We start from the raw sequence: 9,298 nt of genomic DNA, 5'->3' as shown, positions 1-9,298 counted from the left end.
GGTAATATTGATAATTAAAAAGAAAGTCATTGTTGAGGCAAAGTTCTATTAGTTGTAGAAGTTCTTCGTCTGGTCTGTTCCGGTCTGGGTTTCTATTGAATATATTTGAGTATTTTCAGTCTTAATTGGGTGTTGATGTTTGTATAGAGGCTGTCAATGTCTATTGTGAAGAGGTATGATTGGTTGGGGACTGCCATGGGTCCGATGATTTCTATAAAATATGTATCTTTATATAACTGGAGTGTTGGCTGGAGAGGGGCCCCAATAAGTGGTAAATGTATTGCGAGATGTGGTAGGTGGCGCCGTTGCAATCTGAGACAATCGGTCTACCGTGAGGGACCTCAAAGGAGATAGTCCAGGTTTGTGATTCTTTGTGTATTTTGGGAAGTAGGTAAAAATAACGGGGTCGTGGATTGTCCGGTCCGAATAGGTAGTCTTTTTGTTTAGCTGTGATGTACTTTTTGTAATAGAACGTTTTAATAATGGTCCTGAGTTTGCTTTGAGTTGATGGTTGAATCGAGTAGTCCAGTAGCTTATAGTATGTGTTGTTATTGAGTTGTCTATTGGCTTCCATGAGGTATTGGTGGCGGTCCATGATAACTATTTTAGAGCCTTTATCTGCTGGTTTGATTTATTATATTGGGGTTGTGGGTAAGTTCACTTAGGGCCCTGCGCTCGGCCCCCGACAGGTTGTCCGAGACATCTGCCGGTGGCCGATAGCGTTGCAGGGCCCATCTGTCTGTGTGGATGAGTGATTGTGTCAATGTATGTAGTCCAGTCCAGTTCCCAGTTGGATGGATGAGTGAATGGTACATGTTGGTAGTTGGCATTAGGATGAAAATAATCTGAGTTTGAGTCGTCTATGGAAGTTGTGTAGGTCCCTTTGAAGTTCCTCCCGATCGCATTTGGTGGGTCGTGGGATGAAGGAGAGCCCCCTCTCCAAGAGCTGGCATTGGGGTGTGGAGAGTGTGAAGAGGGTTGCTAAATTAAGAATATTGGAGGAGGAGTTCCAGTCCCGGTCCTGGTATGCAGGGGGGGGTTGTGTGTGTGTGTGGTATTGGATTTGTTATTGTAAATCTAATTGTCTGCACCAGTTATGGAGAATGAGTTAAGCTGTGGTGGATGTCCAGTGAATGTGGTCTTTCTCCGTTGTGAAGGTGTCGTGGGGGATTTCGGTGAGGATGGGGAAGTGTGTGGCCATGGTGTTATTGATAAGTTTCAGATTGCTCTGCTGTGTGGGTGTGAGGTGGGGTGAGTAGTTGAGGATAGGAAAGTAAATGTCTGTGTTGGGGAAGGTCGACTTCCCCATGTGGAATAAAGCTTTTAATTGCTTGACTGTGGTCTGCCTGGGGTCCTGGTCCCTGTTGTTGATCCCCACGGAGAAGATGATAATCTGGATGTGGGGGTTGGGGAGGGACTTGACGCAACCCTCAAAAAGTGATATTCATTAGCCCCAGGGTAACTGTCCAACTGGATTTGGGGAAAGTTATGGGCTGGGATCCGATTGATGTTTGAATCTCCCAGCACCTGGACTGCTTTTCTGCCTCTGAAAAACCAGTCCTGGATTTTACGGTTTGGGCGTGCAATGTGATAGGTGGGTCTTTAGGTAATTGATTCAGAGGGTGAGTGGATCTGAGCTGTAGTACGGGGGGGGGGAAGTGGGGTGGGAAGTAGAAGGGAAAATAGAGGTGTATGAGGCCTCTGAACTGATGGAGGGGGAGAGGGTGTGGGCCGTGCTTTGCAGATGGGATGGAGGATGGGTGAGGGGGTGAAAGAGATACAGTTTTGGTGGGGAGTTGGGGTGGGAAGAAGGGGGTGGAGAAGAACTAGGTTCGGGAGGAGAGAAGTGGAATGGGTTTGGAAAGGGAAGAGGGGAGGAATGGGGAGTTATGGAAGGGTTGGCGTGGTAATGAGCCTGAGCTATTGGTGTGCAGGGGCCCGGGGCACCATGGCCCCAGCTAGTTGTTGAGTGGAGGGCTCAGATCGGGTTATAATTCGGTCATAATTGACCTCAATGGACCCTTTCATCATTTTTGCCGACTCCCTCGGTTGCAAGGTTTTTTGCTTTTGTGGGGTCAGCCGCCCAGCCAGGCCATCCCGGGCACCCCCAGCATCTGTCTGTGGGGGAAGAGTGGAAATGGTGTCAGGGATGCAAACTGAAATATTGGAGTGTGTACTTTGTGTATTGTCATGTAGGTCCTGTATGGTGGTAGATTTACTGGGGGGTTGGTGTATTTGGGCTATGACCCGTTTGTGTGACGTGAGGTTGGCGGGATTGGTGTGGGTGGGAACGGGAGGGATGAGGGGTAAAATGGGTGAAGATGGGGGTTGAAGCATGGATGTCATCCTTAATGGGTAAGGGTCTCCAAGTTCCCCTCCTGGTCCTCTGGGGTTTCGAGGTGGAGGTGGCTAGTCCTGTCGAGTTGCAGGTGGGGGCTGGGTGGAGGGAATCTTCTGCTGTGGTCTGTGGTGGTGTATGTTGAGCAATGGATGGATAAGTTAATGTTTGTTCAGAAGCCTGCAGTGGTCGGATGGGGCCTCTTCTTGGGGGTGCAATAATTAGGGGTATGGATACTTCAGGTGTGGCTTGTCTGTGGTCTGTCTTGTTAGTAGACTGGGGTGTAGGCTGTGTGGTGGCTGTTGGAGGATCTTGCTGGTTTCTGGAGATGTCTGCCGTGGTTGAGTAGGTGCTAGCTGGTTGTGGTGTTGGATTTTTTTTTTCTGTGAGGGATATGCGTGGACCAAGGAAGAGGGAAAGTTTATGGGGGGCTTGTGGTTTGGGTAATTGTGGGTAGTCTTTGTAAATTCTGGAATGGTGGATAAGGTGTTGTCTATTCTTATGGTGAGGTCCAGGGGTGGTGGTGATTGCTGTCTGGTGTGTCTAAGATCTGCTGGGTTTCTTGTAAAGTTTCTCTTGTCAGCCTGGGGCCATAGCGTGTTTGGGCCCAACCCGTGGCTATTTGTAGGATTGTAAGGGGATGTGGCTATTGTTGTTGGAGTATGGTGATGGTGTTGTGCATCCATTGTGTGGACCTTGTGCATGTATCTATTGTCGGTGTGGATGGTTTAATGAAATCGGTGAGGCAGTTGACTTGGCGCAGCATGGGTTGGGGTTAGGGGGTTGGTTGGGTAGGGGTTAGGTTTTGGGTTGGGGTTATGTGTTACGAATTATATGTACTTAGCACTGGCCTACTGATTTGAGGGATGGTATGATGGAGAAGGCTGCGGTCCCTCCCACCGGGGACCAGGGTTCAATCCCCAGACAGAGTACAAGGGCAAAAGAAAGAGCGGTCTAATGGGGTTAGATTAAAAAGGCCACACGGATCCATGGACGAGAAGGTGACCCCGGGTTAAAATACAAGATTTTATTTTGCTGGAACTCAACATCTTATTTCATCTGATAAATAAATGATTGAATGAATAAATATGGGGTTGTCATCTCGTACCATTATTTAGATAAGGTTATGGAAAAGGGTTGGGGTTCAGGGGGTCAACTAATGACTTAGTTTGCACTGGCCTACGGCGTCTGAACTAGTCTCCCCCCCCCCCATGGGTAAAGAGGGTTGAAATAGTGGTTGTCTGTCATATGGCAGGACTGACTAGCTCAGTCAGCTAGGCCCAGACACGGGAGACCAGGGCTCAAGTCCTGCTCCAGTCCCCCCACCATCTTTAAAAAAAAATTTTTTTTTTAAATATAAATGTATTTTCAGGGTCTTGGGATCCACCTCAGTCTGGGTTGCACCGGCCTCCCATAAGGAGGGCTGCCCTGGACGGGGATAAGCATACATGCACACAAATTGCTGGTGCCATATGTATATATGCATATATAACGCACACACGTGCGCATAGGCACACACATATCCATATCTGCACATGCACACTCCCACGCAGCCATACATTTATAAAATCTATAAATAATTATGGAACAGAGGGGTTAGGAGGGCAGGTAAGTGCTTAAAAACAAGTGCCACACAAAACAAATGCATAAAACCAAGGGTTAGTAAAAAAAAAAAAAGAAATATCCTGACTCCGTTCTAAAATCCCACATTCATAATGCCATTCATATCATAGTGAAAGGAATAATTTTGGGTACAAGGCGGCCCTCCAGTCATAAAAGGAGTAGATACAAGGGGAGGATAGATATATGGGTACTAAAATGAATATATATGGACAATAGAATTAAAAAGGAGGGGAGGGCTGTGCAACAAATCTACAGTGTGGGGTCCAGGACAACCAAACCAGGGGCCGGCATGATTTAATCATCATTGAGGCCTCCCGGCGCGGCCGTCCCAAGCCTGTGGATCCACTGTTTTTCAGCTCTGCCTCACGGTCCAGTGACGGTTATTTTCAAGGCCTGAGATGATGTGGGTGGAGGGGTGCGTTTGGAAGTGTGACTAAGGGGGTCCGGAGCTTGCCTTCCCCAATGTTGCGCATATCTTCTGAAAGTCGGGTGTGAATTGAGTGTTTCTCCAATATGGTTTGTTACAGAGGGTGCATGTAATGATGTAGATGACGTTTGTGGTGTTGATGGAAAATGAGCCTAAGGTTGGAAAAGCTGTGTTGGTGTGTGGGTTGTGGATGTATTTTCTGTAGTGGTGACTTTTCTGTGGTTGTGGTATGGATCTCAGAATTGGGATCTGACCAGTATGTTGTGGAGGCTCTTGTTCTTCCTGTAAGCTGAAATGATTTTGTTGTTATGGAAAGCTGGGTGGTGAGACTGTAAACTAGAGAAATTATTCTTTATGGCATGGTGGAGACGAAATGGGGTTATGAATTATATTTATTTAGCACTGGCCTACTGATCTGAGGGATGGTATGATGGAGAAGGCTGCGGTCCCTCCCGCTGGAGAGCAGGGTTCAATGCCCAGACGGAGTACAAGGGCAGAGGAAGGAGCGGTCTAATGGGGCTAGATTAAAAGAGAGGCTACACGGATCCCTGGATGAGAAGGCAACCCAAGGTTAAAATATAAGATTTTAAGTTAAATCCTAAGGTAAAATCTAGAAGCTGGAGGAGGGGTAAGTGCTAAATGTTAAATTATAAGTGCTACGAAAAACAAGTGCTATTAAAGGACACACCGGCATAGTTAAAATAACAACAATAGTAGTAAATCAGAGTAAGAACCATAAATAACTAAAAAAAACATGCAATTAAGTGCTCTAATATCACAGCAACCGAAGTATAAAAGTTAGGGACGGTTGGGGTTATGAATTATATTTATTTAGCGCTGGCCTACTGATCTGAGGAATGGTATGATGGAGAAGGCTGCAGTACCTCCCGCCAGGGACCAGGGTTCAATCCCCAGACAGAGTACAAGGGCAGAGGAAGGAGCGGTCTACTGGGGTTAAATTAAAAGAGAGGCTGGACGAGAAGGCAACCCCGCGTTAAAGTATAAGATTTTACGTTAAATCCTAGGGTAAAATCTAGAAGCTGGAGGAGGGGTAAGTGCTAAATGTTTAATTATAAGTGCTAAGATAAAGTGCTATTAAAGGACACACCGGCATAGTTAAAATAATAGTAATAAGAGTATAAACCATGCAATTAACTGCTCTAGTGCAACCAAAGTATAAAAGTTATCCCCCTCAATCCAGTCTAATAAAATTAACTTAAAATTTAATTAAAAAAAAAACAAATAAATGGATGAATAATAAATAAATCTCTGATTTTCTATGTTGGCAATCAAAATCCTGTAAGCTCAGTGTGTTGTGCATCGTAGAGCTTTTGTTGGGAGAAACGGGTTCTGATTTGGATGACTCAGAAGAGTGCTCATCAAGAGCCCTCAACATCATGTCATGCTGTGCTTTATCTCCTCAATGGCCAGGTGTTCATCTGCAGTAACTCCATGGAGGCCCGTCAGCAGGTCATGGAGCTTGCCCGCCAACTCAACTTCGTGCCCGTAGACATGGGGCCCTTGTCGTCTTCGCGGGACATTGAGAACATGCCTGTGCGTCTGTTCCCTGCATGGAGGGGCCCTGTCCTGGCGGCTGTGGCCCCTTCCATCTTCTCTTTTGCCTACGCTTTTGTCCGGGACATAATCCACCCATACGTGAAGCATAAGCAGAGGGACTTCTACAAGATCCCTGTGGAGATGGTGAACCGGACTCTGCCCAATGTGGCTATCACACTGCTGGCCCTGGTCTACCTGGCTGGCCAGCTTGCTGTCATGCACCAGCTTTACCACGGGACCAAGTACAGGCGTTTCCCCCACTGGCTGGCGGGATGGCTGCAGAGCCGCAAGCAGCTGGGACTGCTCAGCTTCTTCATGGCCTGCGTGCATGTCCGCTACAGCCTGTCTTCCCATGAGGAGGTCAGAGATGCATCTGCTCCTCATGGCCTACCAGCAGGTAAGAGGATGGATGTGTGTGTGTGGGGGGGGGGGGGAGACGTTTGTTTATCTATACTTGTGAGGCTCAAAATGTCCCCATAAGGATCATAAAATCAGAAACAAGCTACCTAATGTGGAGGCTTTGTTGATCCTCACAAGAACAAGGGGTAGTCCCATGCCAGGGGTGAGGTGCGCAGCTGCTGGGGTTATAGTCAGGCTTAAATGTAGCATTAAAGTTAGCCAGTAGAATCTGGCTCAAGGTTTAGGGTTAGGGATTAAGTTTGAGTTTAAATTTGAGGGGTTTTTCCGTTTAGGGTTGGGATCGGGCTGAGGTTAGTCTCGCTGGCCAGACCCCACCTCAAGGAGTAGGGTGTGGCCGGAGAGAAGGGCAGGATGTGTTGGCACCGATCAGAACACGAGTTCTTCACATCTGTTAGTTCAGACTCGGTTTAGGAAAAGGGTTAGAACTAGGGTTATGATGCAGAAACAAATGTAAAGGACACACATACAGGTAGGGACTCCTTCCAGTTTAGTTGAATAGGTAGCCGGTGGTCGTAATGTTTGCTAATGTTGCATCCCAGAGCTAACTTGAATGTGATGGCGAACATTAATAAGTTATTTTGTTGATCCATAATTGGCCAGCTGACTAGCAAAATAATAATGTGATAGGCTACAGTTATTTCCTGCTGCTGGCAGCTCCCTGCCCTTTTTTTTTTTTTAAAGATAATTGCTTTTAATTAAACATGTGCTTAAAGGCATTTTAACATTGTTGTGTTAGAGTTTGTTGTTCTAAATTTGGACATCAAGATTTTAATTTTTACTGCAAATATATATCGGCTATCGGTTTCCTTGATTACTAGTATTCAGTATCGGCCTTGAAAAAACCATATCGGTCGACCCCTGGTGTACACTGATTCCATTTGTCCCTTCTGAAAGCACAAGATGGACGTGTTCAGTTGCTTTCCAACCCGAACCAATAGTGACTCAATACCAACTTCTGTGTGTGTGCTGGCAGATCCATGCTAACGTGGAGAACTCGTGGTGTGGAGAGCGGAGATGTACGTCTCCTTTGGGATCATGAGTCTTGGACTCCTTGCCCTCCTGGCTGTCACCTCCATCCTCTCCGTCCACAGCGCCCTCAACTGGAGGGAGTTCAGCTTCATACAGGTACAGGTTTCATTTACCTTAACCAGGACTCAATCATTAATTACCTCTCACCAGTCAAACATTATCTAGCTCCCAAAGCTAGTGTGTGTGTGTGTGTCTGTGTGTATATATACATACATTAAGGTGTTTTTTTGTGCGTGCGTGCGCGTGTATCTGCCAATATTTCAGTAACAGATTTAGATAAACACAGCAAAATGCAACAATTTGGAAAATGTGCTAAGAAAGTTCCGTTGTCGGATCGCTGGTTCGAATCCCTGTTACCTCGTCCCTACAGACATAATTGGCCGTATCTGCAGGTGGGAAGCTGTATGTGGGTTTGTGTCCTGGTTGCTACACTAGCGCTTCCTCTGGTCGGTTGGTGCGCCTATTTGGGGGGGGGGTGTGGGGAATAGCGTGATCCTCCCATGCGCTAAGCCCCCCTTGATGAAACTCCTCACTGTCAGGTGAAAAGTAGCTAGCGACTGAGGGATGGTATGATGAAGGCTGCGGTCCCTCCTGCCGGGGACCAGGGTTCAATCCCCAGACAGAGTACAAGGGCAGAGGACAGAGTGGTCTAATGGGGTTAGATTAAAAGAGACTGGACGAGAAGGCAACCCCGGGTTAAAATATAAGATTTTAAGGTAAAATCTAGAAGCTGGAGGAGGGCTAAGTGCTAAATGTTTAATTATAAGTGCTAAAAATAAAAGTGTTATTAAAGGATACACCGGCATAGTTAAGATAACAATAATGGTAATAAATAAGAGTAAAAACCATAAATAACTCAAATAACCATGCGATTAAGTGCTCTAATAAAACCACAGCAACCAAAGTATAAAAGTTATCCCCTTAATCCAGTCTAATAAAATTACCTAAAAATTTAATAAATGGATGAATAAATAAATATGGGGTTGTCAGCCCATACCAAGATTTAGATAAGGTTATGTAAGATCTTAAGAAAAGGGGATCAGTGCAGCCAAATTGTAGGTCCAGGAGTGGGTGGGCCAGGTTGGCCATCTATTGTCAATCATCATTAAGACCTTCTGGTACGGTGGTCCCGAGCCTGTGGATCCAAGTCCTCTCCGCTCTCTTCCTCTGCCCAACGGTCGTAGTTTTCTAGACGGGAAACTATAAAATGAAAGGGGGGGGGTGGAAGTTGGAAATGTTTGACCAGGGGGGTGTTGAGTCAACCTTGCCTGACATTGTAGAGGTGTTGGGATAAACGAGTGTGAATAGAGTGCTTGGTTTCTCCTATGTAATGTTTGTGACAGAGCATGCATGTAATGATGTATATCACGTTGGTGATGGAAAATGAGCCTAGGGTGGGGAAAGCTGTGCCGGTATGTGAATTCTGGATGAATTTTTGCAATGGTGGCCATATTGTAGTTGGGGTGTGGGTCTATGTTCAGAGAATCGGGATCTAGTGAGTATTGACTGGAGGCTCTTGCTTTTTCTGTAGGCTGAGATGATTTTATGATAGTGAAAAGTAAGGTGTTGAGACTGTAATATGGCAAAGTTGTGTTTAATTGTACAATGAAGTGCTGTAATTTTTTTTGTGGAAACAAAAGGTATGAGTTGTGATGGTGTATTCTGGGTATGTGTGTTGGGTCTGAGCTGTCTCCATCTTCAAAGGGGTGGGGGTTGGGATACAAACCTTAGTTCAGGTAGGGGAGGAGGTGGCGGCGGATGGTTTGGGGAAGGGGGTAGGCTGGGGATACAGACCCTGGTTCGGGTAGGGGGAAGGAAGTCGAGGCGGCCTAGACTGGGGAACCTGGGGTGGAGAAGGGTAAGATGAGCGAGCGGGAGCGAGAGACGCCAGGGTGGTGTTTTTG

The 9,298-nt window shown here is 46.4% G+C and overlaps 1 pseudogene; it reads left to right on the top strand.

Moving 5' to 3' along the window:
- Window positions 1-2,351: 2,351 nt before the first annotated feature.
- Window positions 2,352-7,490, top strand: LOC130112312 (metalloreductase STEAP2-like; annotated as a pseudogene).
- The last annotated feature ends 1,808 nt before the right edge of the window (window positions 7,491-9,298 follow it).

This window comes from Lampris incognitus, chromosome 5 (assembly GCF_029633865.1).
Source record: "Lampris incognitus isolate fLamInc1 chromosome 5, fLamInc1.hap2, whole genome shotgun sequence".
Classification (NCBI taxonomy): Eukaryota; Metazoa; Chordata; class Actinopteri; order Lampriformes; family Lampridae; genus Lampris; species Lampris incognitus.
The sequence above is the reverse complement of the archived record's forward strand: the minus strand, read 5'-3'. Positions and strand labels throughout refer to the sequence as shown.